Raw genomic sequence first — 16,138 nt, forward strand, 5'->3', positions numbered from 1 at the left:
ACACAAACCCCAGAGGAAACTGATTTGTGAGCGGCAAAAACAGCAACACCATAGGGGGGCTGAAAACTACTTGGAAAATGAATCGTTTATGAAAGGAAAAGTCTTTCATAAATATTTGTGGGAACCTTTGGCGTATGTTTCTTCTAAAAATATCTTTGCCCTTAAGCAATCCCTTAAATTGCCTTTCCAATTAGATAGTTTTTCAAGTTTGCACAACTTCAGCAAAACTTTTATTGTGTATGACAATTTTTCTGCAACACAGAAATCTTAGAAGAAAAAGAAAAGTGGAAAACTTTTCGCTGATTAGTTGCGAACTTGGTTTACTTTAGAAATTACCATTTAGATTTAAATGTTTTCACCATTCAACTGTTGGGGAAATCAAACTTTAAGGAAGCTTTCAGCTGCTTGAGAATTAATAAAAACAGGTACAAAAAATAGAACCAAAAATAAATAAAAATATTTCTTAAATAATAAAAAGGAAAAGGTAATTCCGAACGATCATTTTCCTGCTTATTGATGCTAAAAGAAAACTTAAAGCCTCAGTGCAAACAAGCCAATTATTGTGGTCTTAAAAAGTAAGGAAAGTTGGAGTAAAATGGCGAGTGGGGGAAGAGGTGAGACAGGAGTAGTCAGAGCGTCACAGCTGCGTGCAGAGGAGAGCAAATCGGCTTTAACCCTAACAACAGGGCCCCGAAGGTAGCGACCAAGATGGCAGCACACATCCTTTGGGGCAACAGAACATTTTGTTGTTGACTTTGGCTTTACAGTTCAATATTTATTCTCGCGATTTTCACGCCGTGTGCGGCAGAGAGATTGCTTTATGTTGCTCTCTGGCAGCGACTGAGAAGGAAGAGAGCTTCCATGGTTTGTCTACAGAGGACCCAGGACATGTGGACAGAGCAAACACAAACGGACACATGCATTAGTCGGACTTAAATGTTGTCAGTGGGGGGATACTCTCCAGATATCTGCCACTTTCTGTCTGTGTGCCTTCCTGCCTGCCTGCCTGCCGTTGCCATTGCCTTTTGTTGTCGATGAGAGAGTTTGGTCCTTGTCGCCAGGTGTGTGCGCGCACGCCAAAAAACGAAGGAAAACTTGTTGACCAAACTGGAAGATAAACACACAGACCTACAGACAGAAAGACAAACACACTGCGAGAGGGGAGCTGAAACTTTTCGGCAAGCAAAAGTGTTGGGCCAGGACAAACACATTGGCCGTCTGTCCTTTGTCTGTCTCCTCGTTCCTCCCCGCTCCGACTGCCCAAATAAGCATTATGAAATTTGCAAAAACTTTCCAATTGAAATCGAAACTAAAGGCAGGAAGAGAAAGCCCCAGACAGACAGAGCGCTGAGTGGGAAAGTTTCTCGGTGAGTGGAGGAGGAGGATGCACGTGCCGGTGCTCCTCCCTGTCTCCACGAAGGTGTGTCCCACCTTGAGACAAAAAGCCCAATGCTGCTCAGGCTTTCTGCGCTGCGATTTATTTGCATGTGTGCCTATAAATTTGTAATAAAAACTGCAAACGACCGCAAGGGCTGCCATCCCTAATACAGTCATCAGCGCGAGAAAGGGTGCCGCCAAAATCGACCCTGGTCCGTGGTCCCTGGTCCTCGTACTCTGTCCTGTCTTCGGCTGTGACATTATTATGTGAACTTTTTATGGCCTCTAAGGCTCGACACGAGCTCGCCTTCAAGTGGTGTGTGGAGCCTTCCTAGGCATCAATAAATTTCCATGTGTCCCCCTGGCTGGAAGCGGGAGAATGAACAGACTGGCAGGGATGGGCTGTTGGGCTGTTGGGCTGTTGGCTTTTCCTGTCAGGGAGCCGCACAAAGCTTTGGGTAATTATTATGTTGGTTTATGCTTTTCTCAGTATGGAGCGTCTTTAGAATTCTCTTTATTACGCATCAAAGGTGTCTGTCTGTCTGTCTGTCTGTCTGTCGCTCAGGCATAAAATGTTTACTCGAGATACGTGCGCGCTGGCAGAGGATATCCCCCCTCTGGTGGAGTGGCAGGCCTCAAAAGTAGGCCAAGGAATCATAATTTTTATGGCGCGTCGAATAGTTAATGCGCTTCTCATGTCTGAGGGACCTGCAGAACCACACTCTTGGTGTCGCTGCGGTTATGGCCATTGCCAGCCGCTGATTGGACTAGTTATCCTTACGAGTGTCCCCTGCCGCTGGAGTAAGCCAGCCCGCAAATCTAATCTCGTGGCGAATAAAGGCTTAAAGAGCCAGCGAAGCAAGCCAGGATGATGGTTAAATAACATCCACAATAAAATGAATAGCGAAAGTAATAATGCAGTGGGAGCAATGTGCAACAAGGTGGGGTTGGCAGGGATGTGTGTGTGTGTGGCACAGTGGGTGTCAAAGGGCGAAGTAAAGAAGGAAGAATATTTTGGACTATTTTCGCTGGCCATAAAGCTAATTCCTCTAATGAGCATCCGCTTTGAAATTAATAGTCAAACAGTTGCAGCAATAATGACTCATCTTGCGGCATTTCATTCCACTGTACTCTGCCCAACCCCACACCCTTTGGGCTTTACACTCCGCTGTAATGGTAATACGAAACATAAAACTCAAAATCATAAAAAAGGAAATGCTCTAAAGCAAAAGCAACGACAATAAGAGCTGGCCCGTCCCAGGATTCGCATTCGCATAGAAAGCAAATACAAATATTGACATTGGATATGCGATTGGTTGCCCTTTGAGCTGCGCGTTTGGTGGGTGGGACAGGGTGGGGGCAGGTGCGCTCTGTCTGCGTGTGTGTGTGTGTGTGTGTGTGTTTGTACATGCCGTAAATGTGTGTGTGTTTGTGCACTTAAGGAAGTTGGCGGCTGGCGGCAAAGGATTTTTGTACCTTTACGATGCCAATATAAATTTGTATTTACATTGCAATAATACTCGTAAAAACGAGGGGCGGCCTCGGCTACTTGCAACAGCGGGTCACAATTTCTGATTTATGACACTAAAAGTGCACTCAAAGTAGCAGCAGCAGCAAAGGGAGAGGGTAGGTGGCAGCATCTCGTTCTGGCAGCAATATGTGCGACGTTTTTTAATTCCACAGATAACAAAGCACTTGTGGGGATAAAGCCTCTGCCTGGCACAGCCACAGCCACAGCCAAGCCGTCGAGAGCGAATAGCAAATGGAGCAATAAGCCAGGCACAGAGCCTCTCTAAGCACAAAGAGGCGCCACCCCCAGGGGCAGATAAAAATCAAAACTTAAGCGCCATGGATCGATGCAGCCACAGAGTGCAGCACGAGGAGGAGCAGCAGGAGTGTGTGTTGGTGTGGCAGCAACAGGCGCTGCGATAACAATTTCTAATAAAACCGCATGACAGCCATTTGCTACGCTCCCACACACACACACCCACACACACACACATCTGTTCACGCAGATGTGGCAAAGAGAGGGAGAGGATTATTGCAGCATTGAGAGTTTTGCCATTTGGCCATAAAGTGGCATTATGCATGGCTCTGGCGGCTTCTCAGTCTCCTGCTCCGTAGACCCCGAGTATAAATTGGTAATATTTACAGCCACACACCAGCAAACACACACATGGCGCATACTTGATGTGGCGCAACGATTATATAATTGCTTAATTACTCAAAACGCTTGTAAAAAAGTTTTGCCAGTGCGCTCCGCCACTGGAGTACTTCTGCAGCCGCAGAAAATTAACCATAATATTCAAAAGAAAATAACTTTGCCCTCGAGCAACTTTCGCCCGCTGTCTCTGACAGAAATTGGAACGGGCAAGGGAGAGGGTTTGGTGGTTTTTCTTCTTTTTTTTTGTCCCTTCTTAGTTGTGAAAAATCAGTGCCAGAAATCGGCGTGAAATACTTGACGGGCTCTCCAGAGGGCAAACGGCGGAAAAAAAATTGGAGTTCTCTCTGGAAACTTTTCACGGCAGCCAGCAGGGAAAATCTCTGTGGCATCATTCTTATTGCTTATTGTATATGAACTTTGTGAATGGCAATAGGAAATGAGTGTAGGGGGAAGGTGGAAAGGGTTTGAGAGGCTCAAGTGAAGGGTGCACCGGTTTTTGCCTATTTGCAAGTCTTTGTCGCGGGCTCCCGTTTGCAATTTGTCTTAAGTGGCCACCCGCCATCACCACCAGCACCCGACAAACCCAAACCCAAACCCAAACCCAAACCCAAACATTGAAAAACCACCAAAACCACCCCGACTCTCCGGGCACCCAAGGCTCTGCTTAACCCACTCGCATTTGCGTGTGCCTAAAAAAGTGTGAAAAAAGCGTAGGAAAATGCCATGAAGTATGCAAAGCATTTGCATTTAGCATTCAACAAGACAACACACAAAATGAAGTGCGAAGCGGCCCAAGCCGCGACAAATTTTCCAACTAACTGTGGGACAAAAATGAAGAGAAAGAAAGAAAGAAAGAAAGAAAGAAAAGGAAAAACGAAGGGCAGAAATAAAAGGGGAAAAAGGGTTGCTTTTTCGGGGCTCCGTGCCTTCGTTGGCTTTTGTGCTGACAAATTCAGGCGTGATAAGTTTTATGTGCGCTTATTTGACTGTTTTTAAATAGACCCAGGACGCGACCGGGAAAGGAGGGACCAGGATCAGGGGGTGCCAAGGAGTTCGTGTTTAGGCCTCGACCAAAAGTTAAATAATTGATGTTGACAATCAACAAAGCAAATAAAGTAAAAAGTAGAAGGCGTCGGAGAGGCAGAGACAGGGACACACCCTATTATCTTCGAGTGTACCCCTTATCCCCCGTCCCTCACTTCTTTGAGAATTAATAAAGGCATTTTCAAATTAAATTTAATTAAATTTATTTATGACAAGCATTTGCGAATCTAACTAATTCTGCCGAAAAATGAGAGCTGAATAAATATTTGGTTAAAAATATAATATTTCAATTAATTATTGGCCGTTTTAGAAACACATTTTGTAATTGAATTATTTGTAAACCAAAGTGAATGCCATTTCAATTTCTTAAAGCTTCCAATTAAAAGCCGAATATCTATTTCTAATAAGGCTGCAATATTTTTCTCCGAGTGCACAGCCGCATAAATATTAAAATCTTATTAACCAGACGGCGGCCCTCCACGTAGCTGCAACAGGAGAAAAAGATACAAATACAAATCCTGAGTACGGGGGAAAAAAATAAGATAAAAATGTGTCAATTGGGAAATCTATTTTGCGGATTTGGGCCAGAGCCGCAGCACCACTCAATCAAAGGCTGGAGACACGGCCTGAAATCACACATGGCTGGAGTGGGAGGAGTGGGTTGGTGGCGGTGGCGGTGGCACACCTGAGCAGATGCCAGAGCTGCCTGCCTGCTGCCCTCCTCCACGCATATTTAAGTAAAAGTTTGCCGCCATCGTCGTCGTCGTCGTCGACGTCGATGTCGTTGTCCACATATAAATAAAACATTTGCGGCCTGCGGACCGAAGCAAGAACCAAGAACCGAGGATGAAATGGGAGATGGATGACCCATTGGCGCAAGATGACAGGCGGCAGTCGGCAAAGAGTAAGCCAAAGGGGCAGAAGCATCAGCAGAAGCAGCAGGCCGGATGCAAGATACAGGAAAATCCCTTTACGAGCCTCCCGAACGGAAGTGCGTACAAAATGTTACAACGAACCATCCCATCCCATCCCATCCCATCCCATCCGATCCCACCCAAACGTCCTCCATCCCACCCCCAGAGACTCCTTGCAGACCTGAGGTGTGGGGTGGATTGGGCATAGGTATTTTGGGGGGGAAAGCGATGTCCTGCTCTCATCGCTGGCCTGTCTGCCTGTCTCAGTGTGTGCGCTTGGTCAAGCAGATATTCCACGGCATCGGCATCGGCAGCGAAAAGCGAACAGCAGCCACCGTTGAAATCTCCGCCTCAAACGCTTTTGAGACAACAGCCAAAGAAGCCAGTCGTCCAAGCCAGGCCAGGCCAGGCCAGGCCCAGGCTAAAGCTATAGCTATAGCTATAGCTATAGTTAAGGCTAAGACGGGAAGGAGCTTCCCTCCCCCTTTGTCGATGCTCCAAGGACATGGACTGGTTGGGCCGTGCAGCGGGCAAATTGAAATTGAAATTGGAAGAAGCGAAACGAAATGAATTCTGGTGGCGCTAACTGGCCATCCAGCTGATGGCTTCCTGCTGGGGCTGGAACCGAACCGAACTGAACCTGTGCGTCCTGTTCCCCTGACGGGTGGACGGGGGGTGCCTGCTGGACGGTGGAGTGTGTCCCGGACGAACGCATTTGCTGGTGGCATAATTGGCGCTTATTTCCTGGACAGATGACGACATCGACGACGTTTCGTCAAACGTTCTCTTTTTTCTCTTCGTCTTTTTTTGCCGTTGCGCCTGTCGTTTTTATTGGTCACTGGAGGATGAAAGATGAATCCTCCCCCTCGTTCGTTCCAGAAGCCATAGATTGGCAGGGGTTTTGGTGCACTGTGATTGACAGATGGCACAAAAGTTTGCTTTGCTCTGCGAACAGATTATGTATAAATCTCAATAAATTTCAATAAGCAACAAAAGTTGTACCGCTGCTGCCTTTGCCCGCTTTGGCTTTGGTTTTGGCTTTGAAAACTTTTTTATTTTCGAAGAGAAATCTCCATTGGCACCCCGGCCCTCTTGATATTTGTATACCCTTTCCAGTGTGGGGGCGAGATTATGATTTTTAAAGGTGAATAAAATGCTTTTGATTTAATGAAGTAGGAGACAGATTTATAAGTAAGGTTAGCTTATCTTCAAACATGTAAAATGTATCTCTTAGATTGCAGAGTCTGTTTAAGATCGGATGATTAATATCGCTAGAATGAAGAAAGCAAATGTCGTTTGGCTCTTTACACACCTGGTTTTGTGTTTGTTGTATAAGAGCTAGAGGATCTCTATGTTTTGGTGCATAATTTGGTGTGGTTTCTATTGCTTCTATAGTAACAAATATTTAGTCGTGTATGTCAAGTGTATGTCGCTTGACTCATGAGCACCTGAATTTTCATCTGTGTTTATCATATCTCAGAGTGAAATATGTCTTAATTTTCTTAATAGGAACAGGGTATTTCCTGGCTCGGTTCTTAACAGCTTTCCAACGTTTTAGTTTATTTTATTTTTTTATATTCCGCAAAGTTGTTCTTTCTCCTTTTAATTCCTCTATTGATGCACTCAGGTCTTAGTCCTCATTTTACGCTCTAAGCTCTGGGGAGTGAGGTTTTGTTCATTTTTCTCCACTCTCTCTCATCGTCTCTGTATCTGTGTGTGTGTGCGTAACTTTATCAAATGAAGCGTATTAGGGCTAAAACTTTTAATTGGTCAAATGGCTGACATGTTGTGCGCTTAAGTGACTTACACACACACACACAACGACACAAACTGCAGCTCCTTTTGAGTGTTCATGTGTGTGTGTGTGTGTGTGTGTATTTGGGGCCAAAGTTGACTTTTGACGAGTCAAACAAACTAGTTTTAAGCGGATTTTAGAGATGTTATGGCAGCAGCACCTTTCGGCCAGGTCCCTAAAGTATGCAACACTTTTTTCGGTAAAGGCTAAAATTTTGAATTTCAAAGAAAACTCTTTCCACATAGAGATCCATGTTTTACTTAAAGTTAAAGCAAAAAATAATCACATTTTTGATGTCTCTTGGCCCCCAAGGAGATTCCATTTATAGTCAATCAAGTCGTCAAGTCAAGGGCCAAAAATTAGTGAAGGAATGTGACGACTTTTCCCATCCACCGAGCGTAAAATACACACAAATATTTTTTATTTTTGATAAAATATGCTTAAAATGAGATGAGCAGCAGGAGCAGCATAAATCCCATTGGTGCCTACAGCACCAGCATCAGAGAGACAAATGCACGAACGCACACGAACGCAGATGTATACTTACTTATACACAGAGAGACACACACTCGCGTAGATAAACAAACATGAGGCGGATTGCCGGGATTCGTGTTGGTCCAGCATGCCAGGGATTCAATTTCTCAAAAGGAATTTTTAAGCAAGACAGCAGAGCCAGAGCCAGAGCCAGAGCCAGAGCTAGCGCCAGAGCACAACAGAACAGATTTGTCTGCAGGGGGACAACAAAAACAGACGCACAGATAGAGAGGCAGTGGCAAAGAGGCAAAAGCGAAAGCTCAAGTTGGAAGGCGTGGGGAGGGGAGAAGGTTGCTGGGAGCAAATGCAAGTAAATTACAATTTAAGTGAATTTTTCATGGTGTCGAAAGCAGAAGAGTTAGCCCCCCCCCTTTTCCTCTGAGCCATAGACAGAGCCAAGTCGGAAAACCAAGAAGGAAAACAGAGTCAGTGGCAAAGTCAGATCCAGAGCCAGAATCAGAAGCAAAGAAAGATAAAGGCCAAAAACCAAGTTGAAACAGAGACGAGAAACCTCAATGAGAGCCAAAAGATTTGTTGGGTGCAAATTGAATGAAAGTGGCAGAAAAAATGTTGCTAAATTATGCAGCAGCAGCAGCAGCATCGTGGCAGTGGCAGTGGCAGTGACAGTGGCACTGGCAGCAGCATCCTTGATGGATCAGATAAGTTAATTTGCTTACATAAAAGGCAAAGGGATGGCGCAGAGAAACGCGTAGATGTGCTGTCAACTTTAAGCAGAAATGAGATAGTTTTCCACGCAAACACCCACAAAGTTTTCCCTTACTTTTCAAGGGTATGTGGCGGAGAATGTTCGTGTGTGTGTGTGCGTGGGTGTAGCATCAACGTTGTCTGTGCGCTTTAAAGCTAATAGCAGCCACTTCATTTGTGTCACTCGATGGCACTTCACACGTGACAACAACAGCAGCAGCAGCAGCAGCAGCCAAAGTACCAGCAGCAACAGACACTGCAGCAAAAAGACGCACGCACAAGCGCTGAAGTGGGAACGGGGATAACGTTCGGGAGAAGGATGTGTAAGTATGTGGATGAAGATGAGAGGGGTATGCCACATAGTGGGGTCGAGAAGTTTACAAAAATCTCCAAAATAAATACACGACAGGCAGGCAGCCAGCCATCCAGTCAGCCACGTGGGATTTGCATTAGCAGCTCTTGTTGCTGCCGCTTCAGATGCCACTGCTGTGGCGTCTCCTCCTAATGGCATCAACGTATGCAAAAAAGTAACAAATTATATGGCACATTTAACCTTCGTGCCGTTAGGGGACTGACTGTACACCGACTGTAAATGTTTGGCTCTCTGGCTGGCTGGCTGGCTGGCTGGCTGGCGGGCAGTCACGCACACCATTCAGTCCTCGCTCATGGCAGAGGCGACCTGACAGTGTATTTGATCTAATCTCTGATGCACACGAGTAATTGAGCATGCTAAGCTCTCTGGGAGAGCAACTCTGTTAAGACTAAGGTAATTTTGATTGAAATGCTGACAAGGAAATGCTCCAAAGTGTGTGAAAATTGTTTGGAAAATAGAATAGAATCGATGGAGCGGATGTAAATGATTTTCTTAGACCAAAAAGCTGCAAGCAAGAAACATTAATTCTGAGCAATAGTAGTAAAAAAAATATATCTATAATTATTGGGAATTATATGAAATGAGTTCAAGGCTTAAAATAATTTGAACAAGCCGAAATACCAAAAATAAATCTTTAACCGTTCAATCTCAAAGCAACTCCTTCCCTCCCGAATATTGATTCATGTTTATTTATTTAATTTGAATGGCATTCGACGCTGCGCTTTAGTTTGATTTATCCGGCAGTTATCTGCGCGTTAACCGTTAACCGATAATTGGCCAATCAATGGACAAAACGTCTAGTCAAACGCCATTGAGCTGTCAATTACTCAAAGTATTTCGTTGGCAGGGCGATAATTTTGGATGACATTCGAAGCGCGGGATTTATGATGATGCTGATGTGTGTGTGTGTGTGGTTGGGTGGCAAATGCAATTGTGTATTTTGCATATAAAAATCAATTGGTTGTTGCCCTGCCACAGCGGGTGTCAGTCTGTAATTTGTTTTAACGAAATTCGCTTTAAATGCAACGCGGAAAAGTGTGACACAAAGGGGCAGGGCCCTGGGTGGGGTCGGCTTGGGGGCAGTGTCATGAAATTAACACTTCTCGACCTAATTTGATATTCATGCATTTCTCATGAGAGAGAACACAAGAGACAGAGAGAGGGAGAGAGGGAGAGAGGGCGGGCGAGCGATGATGACGCTGTCGGATCGAGTCAAAAGAAAAACTTTATCCCTGGCAATGTGAAGGAAAGTTGTTGGCTTGGCTTGGCTTGGCTGCTGTTGCTGCAACGAAAAGTGTGAAAATTCCCCAGTTCCCTTTGGTGTACCCGTCGCATCCCACTCCCACTCCGCCTCTCGGGTGCTGGGTCCTGGGTCCTGGGCTGCCGCTGCTGTTAATTTTTTGTTGTTCAAGTCTCTTTAATGATAAAAGCCAACAAAGGCCTGGCGCTACTGGGGCTTAGGGCTCGGTCCCTTTCGTGCCTGTAGCTGAGACGTAGTAGGCCTGTCTGCCTCGTATTCTGTTGTAAGCCTTTTCACGGCCTCGTTCAACATTTCCTTTGCATATAATTAAGAAGCCAGAAGTAAAAGTTGCTGCCTGCCGCCTGCCAATTTTTGTCTGAGCTCTCTCTCTCTCTTTTTTCTTCTTTTTTTTTTGTATTTTGCTGCTCTCGGAAAAGTCTGTTGTAATTTCAGGCCACAACATATTACTGGGGAAGGGGGCCTTTAAGCTGTTTTAATGCCCATCATTGGCTCTTAGCCACCGCCGTAGAGCCAGAGCCAGATGCATTGCGTGTAAGCCTTTTAAGCTCATCCTTTCTTGCCGCCTAAGCCTTCGCTCTCTCTCTCTCTCTCTCTCTCTCTCTCTCTCTCTCTTTCGCCTTTGACCATTTGAATTGTTTTTCAATAATTTATGCTCACAAATCTGCCGCTCTCCCACTCTCTGTTTTCCTTCAATTTTTATGGCATTTTCTCATGAGATTTTCCAATTTGATGGACAAATGAGTGGGGAGTATTTTCCACCCAAAACATCAGCCTTCAGGGCTATTAGTGGTAATTCTTTATGCATGTGTGTGTGTACGTGTGTGTGTGTGTGTGAGTGTATGTGCTTTGTTCTACCCTCCTTTTGTGCTTCTTCATTTTAATTTGCATTCTCTGCAATGAAAAAAGTGTGGTGGGGGGCCAGGGATGAGAAGTTTGTCACGATTCAATCAGTGGGCTGTTTTTTCCCCCGTGTTGTTTCTTTTTCGTGCCTTTAATAAATAAATACAAGTACAAAATTACATTTGGTTCCCCCGAGGGGCCAAGGGCAGAGAGAAATCCACTCAATAAACCGACTCTCACCTTTCCTGCCCGACTCTGTCTCAGCCTCTCTCTCTCTCTCATCCTTAAATTGGCTTCACAGGGATTCAAGGATGCTCTCACGAGTATGTGGCAAAGGGGGAACGGAACGGGACGGACACAAAAGAATGAGAGTCGAAAAATGTGATTTGAATTTTTGGTCCTGCAGTTCTCTCCGTTCCTGCTTTTCCCTTCGAGGCTTCTTCTTTTCTCTTTATTTTTGGCCAATTTGCAAATTTGCACAAAGGGGTGGCAAAAGCCAGAGAGGGATGGCAAGAGAGTGGGAAAGCCTGACAAGCGGTAAAGCAAATAAACAGTTAATGCTTTTATGCAAATTTATGCCATTAACACAAATAAGCAGCAGCAGCACCCAGCACCCGTCCCACTTCCACTTCCACTGCCACTCCCAATTCGAAATTTGAAAACAATTTGTCACTCAAAAGTCACTTTTTGCGAGCATCTCCCCCATCTTTTCCTCCGCACACACACACACACACACACGTGGCCATGTATCCTGACAAACAAAAGAAGAAACAAAAGCACACAAAAAAATCAAAGCCCAAAAAATGACAAGTGCAGAAGTAAAATAAAAAGTGAGACGGCGACACGAGAAGGTATATCACTAAAACCCCAATGATAATGAAGATGCCTAGTCAGAGAGGACAGAGACAGATGCCCTGACCCCCCCCCCCCCCCCCCCCCCCCCCCCCCCCCCCCCGGGGGGGGTGTAATGGTGGATGGGGAACAGCCAGCACCAACAGCAACATTGCCAAAAATCAAAGTCACTGAAAATTAAAAGTAATTTGTTTGCTAAAACACCCAAGACATTAGGCTGCTGCAGGGGTGAGTGCCACGGTAGGAGATGGGCAGGAGGATGTGCTCTGCTTTTGGGTGTGCGGTGTGGGTGGGGAAGTGAAAATTCAAATTGAAATGTGAAACTCATGCCAAGTGGCAAGTGGATAGGAGACAACGACGAATCAACTAAGTGTGGCAGTTATTAATAGAGACCGTTGCGTAGTGCCATACAAAAAATAAATATAAATAAAGTGAAATGAAATGAAATGAACGCTCAAACACAGTGTGAGTGCAGGTGAATAGATACGAGGAAGAGAAAATCCTCTTAAATATAAAGCAAGAGACTGTTTTTCCTGTCTTTGAAAATAATCAAAGAACTATTTTGGCAGCTTTGAGTTGTTTCTTAAGATACTAATATGATTATGAGAGTATTCTTAGCTGGAGTACCCGGAACAAATATTTTTTGAAGTACCTTTTTTTACCTACCAAAAGTTAATAATTGTTTTACCAAAAATGTATATTTATTGGATTCAAAGGATCGTCCATGTATACAAACATTTCTAAGAAAATGTCCATGAATCACCGTGTTTTCTTCCCCTCTCCATCTTTTGTTGTGCGTGCTTGTGTGCGCTGTGTGTGTGTGTGAGAGTTGATTTCTTGCTGCCAGCCCGAAAGTATGCAATGAACAAAAACGCATTAATAATTGAGAAGCTTTGGGGTGCTGCCACTTGCCACTTGGCTGTTAGCTCTGCCACTTGCCCCCATCTTACCATGGTTAATGCAACAAATACATACACATACAAATATATGTACGAAAATTACATTTAAATTACATTTTGATCTTTTATTTAAATGTGGTGATTAAATTTTGTTTGTTTTTCCATTTTATTTTCCAGGTGAGTTCTGCTTTTGGATATTTATACCTGTGTGTCCCCGATATTTGTAAGTAAAATATAGATATAGATGTTTCTAGATGTTTGCTATAAATCAAAGCGCCAAATTATGATAAATTATTATTTATGATTATGCAGACAGAAAAGAGAGAGTGAAATACAACTAACTTGAAATGTGAAATCTATTTTCATTAGGTGCCGTCTGAGCGCGTCTTCCTGGCCCAAAATTTCGCTTCCCTTTATTTATTTATTATGCTAAAAACTTTCCCTGATTTTCCACACAGCTTTCCTTTCGTGCAAAAGAAAAAAAAAAAAAAAAAAAAACCACCAGTATTTCGTGCAACTTTATTATTAGCATGTCAGAACATCAGAACCAAAGGCTGTGCTGATGCTGATGCTGATGCTGATGATGATGGTTATGGTACGGGTGCTCGGTTCCCGCACTCAATATTGCGATATGCGATGAAATTTGAATACTTTTGGAAAGATTCTTTGCTCAGCTCTTTTCTCTTTCTACTAAGAAGCATTTCAATTAAAATTCCCAAAATGGTAAATGCTGCAGAGCCAGGAGGACGACATAAATTTCATATCGACCACAGAGAACGAACGAACGAACGAACGAACGGAGTCCGAGACACAGACACCGGAGGACTTTTGCTTAAATGCTTTTGTGGCTGCCCTGCCACCAAAGAGTCAAGAGGCAAGAACTCAAAAATGCAGTCCCCAAACTGGTTTATATTGCAACCGCAATAGCAGCAGCAGCAGCAGCAGCAGTTTGTGGCAGGGGCAGCAGCAGCATACCTTTCGGAATGGCAAAGACAGACAAGACCAGACCAGACCAAGCCAGGGCAGGCCTCCTCCGCCTCTCCTCCGCTGACTTGTTTCTGCCAGAGTCTGAGTCTGAACTTGGCCAAAAGCTGCCAACGTCTTGCGTCGGCGCAGCGCCTTAGACATTTCTTTTGTTGTTGTTTTTTTTTTGTTTATTTGCAAGGCCCTGCTGCACGGCTTGTTTGACTTTGAAATTTGAATGCGTCCCGCCGGAACACAGTGACCGTCGACTGTTTAGCCACACAGAATGTGCTGGCCTGGGAGAATGTGCTGAGTGCTGAGTACTGCTGGTGCTGCCGCTGCTGCTGCTTCTGCTGCCGACTTCATTAGGGTCAATAAACCAACTGCAAATGCAGCTGCAACAGCGCTGTCCATATCTATGTCTACGACTGCTGTGTGGCCATGATCGTGACGTTGATTTCCGCACAATGGCTGGCAGTCGTTTGCTGCATGCCCCAACCCCCAACCCGGCGTCGACTGCAAACGAGAATTTATTTATGATGATGAAAAGTTTCATGTGAGAGAATCAAATTAAAGTTTTACTGCCTCAACATGAAAAATATTAATTGAAAATTAAAGAGAGTCTCTAATGATTTTTCATGTTCCTTCGGTTCGAGGAGGGATTTCGATTTTTTCTGCTTCATTAAGTCGGTAACATTTCTGCGGTTAAATGCGTGCCACATTGTTGGTGCCACATTTCAATGAGAATCACTCCAAGTCGCTCTTTTAAGTAGCTCTTTCTACAGTTGTGAATATATTAAGAGCTTTCCAGATATTTCCATAGGATTTTATACAGATTTCCCTTGCTATTATTGCACTTTTCTGCCGAAATCTTGTCTGGCAAAAATGTTCCTGAAAATATAGAGAAATTTCCAAAATCACTTGGCCTTTGTCTTCCATAATAGACAACATTTTTAGGGCTTATTTTTCATCCAAATCCAACAAGTGAAAGTCCAAGGCATTGTTAATCTTAGAACCTAGATAACTCTAAACTTTTTTCCACGCAGTCACTTCCACTCCACCCATAGAGCTGCGCCCAGCAGACACATCAGACGCCGTCGATGATGATGATTTTGATGACGGCCGTCTAACCAGTAGTCCGTTTGTCCACTGGTCTGTGTGTCTTGCAGTGCTTTTTGTCTGACGATTTTTGTTACAAATTTAGTTGCAATTCATGAGAAATGTTACGCGACGTGCAAAGACCACGACGCGGACGACAAGTGTTGTAATTTCTTTCTCATGGCCAGCAGCAAAACGGATCAGTCATCAGACAGTGGCCAAAATGGTCAATGTACTCTCGCGCGAGTCTGGTTTGACTTGTCTAGCTACAAGAGGCGCTCTCTTGGCGACATTTTCTTGGCTTGCCTCTTGCCTCTTGGCTCTTGGCACCAGACGGAGCTCCATTTTCCCAGCAGCGCCCGGTGTGTGCGTCTTGCATTAGAATCTGCATTCCTGTGAGGCCATTCAAATGCGGCAACCAGCCAGCAAGTCTGCGCATCAGTTGTTGGCTTCTTGTCTGCTGCGCTGATTTGCCGCCGGAAGTTTGTTGCGTTTTGCTGTGGCACCTCCGCTATTGCCAGTCGGCCCCTTCACCCCACTGGACTCGACTCTTCTACGACTCCTCCACTCTTCTACTGTTAACAGCAGTGGAGCAAAAGCTTTCCCGAGTTAACAGTGCCTGGCCAGCCTGCCCCTTCGATAGGGGACGGCATCCTTTTTCGAAGACTGTTGTGGCGGGAGCTTTTGTTCCCCCTTGTTGTAGAACAGTTTCGTGGCCGTGTCTGTGTCTGTGTCTGTGTCGTGCTGCGTGTTTCCTAAAACCGGTTTCTTCTCGCACACACCAGTTGCGCATTTATTATGCATGGAGAGGAGCCGCCGCTCTGTGGCATGCCACCACTGACTGCCTGCCTCTGTTGGCTCGGCTCCTTCTTCCTGTTGCTTCTTTCGTCTCAGTCTCTCAGTGCCAAGTCGCTCTGCGGTCTCTTTCTGGCTTCGATTGCGATCAGTTTCTGTTTCTGTTTGTGTCTCTGGCTCTGGCTCTTCGCTCTTGGCTCTGGCTGTTGTTGGCTCGTTAAACCTTGGCCTTGAGGCCCTTAAATGGTGCGCTATCATCGACAAAGCCAAGCAACAAACAACAAAAAAAGGGAAGAGAAGATACACGAAACAACGAAGCAGGGAAAAATTATTGCAGTTGGCAGTGGCCAGAACAGGCTTTTGGATGAGGCTCCTCATTATCTGTACTCTGCGCTTCTGGCATGAAATCAAAAATCTTGGCCTGGCCTTCGCTTTCATTGTCTGTGTTTGCCTTTTGCTTCTGTTGCTGCCACTTTTGGCTTGGCTCTCTTCTAGCTTCACTCGCTTTTGATTTCATTCAAATT

The 16,138-nt window shown here is 44.9% G+C and overlaps 1 protein-coding gene across 4 annotated transcripts in view; it reads left to right on the forward strand.

Annotated features, from left to right (window-relative positions):
- Window positions 1–16,138, forward strand: part of LOC117585707 (polypyrimidine tract-binding protein 1) — a 146,971-nt gene that overhangs the window by 31,588 nt on the left and 99,245 nt on the right. The window contains exon 1 of one of the 4 annotated variants that reach the window (XM_034275343.1): window positions 13,694–13,709. The exons of the other annotated variants lie outside the window; for them this stretch is intronic. The gene's annotated coding sequence lies outside the window, so the exon portion shown is untranslated. Of the gene's footprint in view, window positions 1–13,693; window positions 13,710–16,138 lie in introns of those variants that run through there. 4 annotated transcript variants of the gene reach the window in all.

The sequence above is a fragment of the Drosophila guanche genome, unplaced genomic scaffold (genome assembly GCF_900245975.1).
Source record: "Drosophila guanche unplaced genomic scaffold, DGUA_6, whole genome shotgun sequence".
NCBI lineage: Eukaryota > Metazoa > Arthropoda > Insecta > Diptera > Drosophilidae > Drosophila > Drosophila guanche.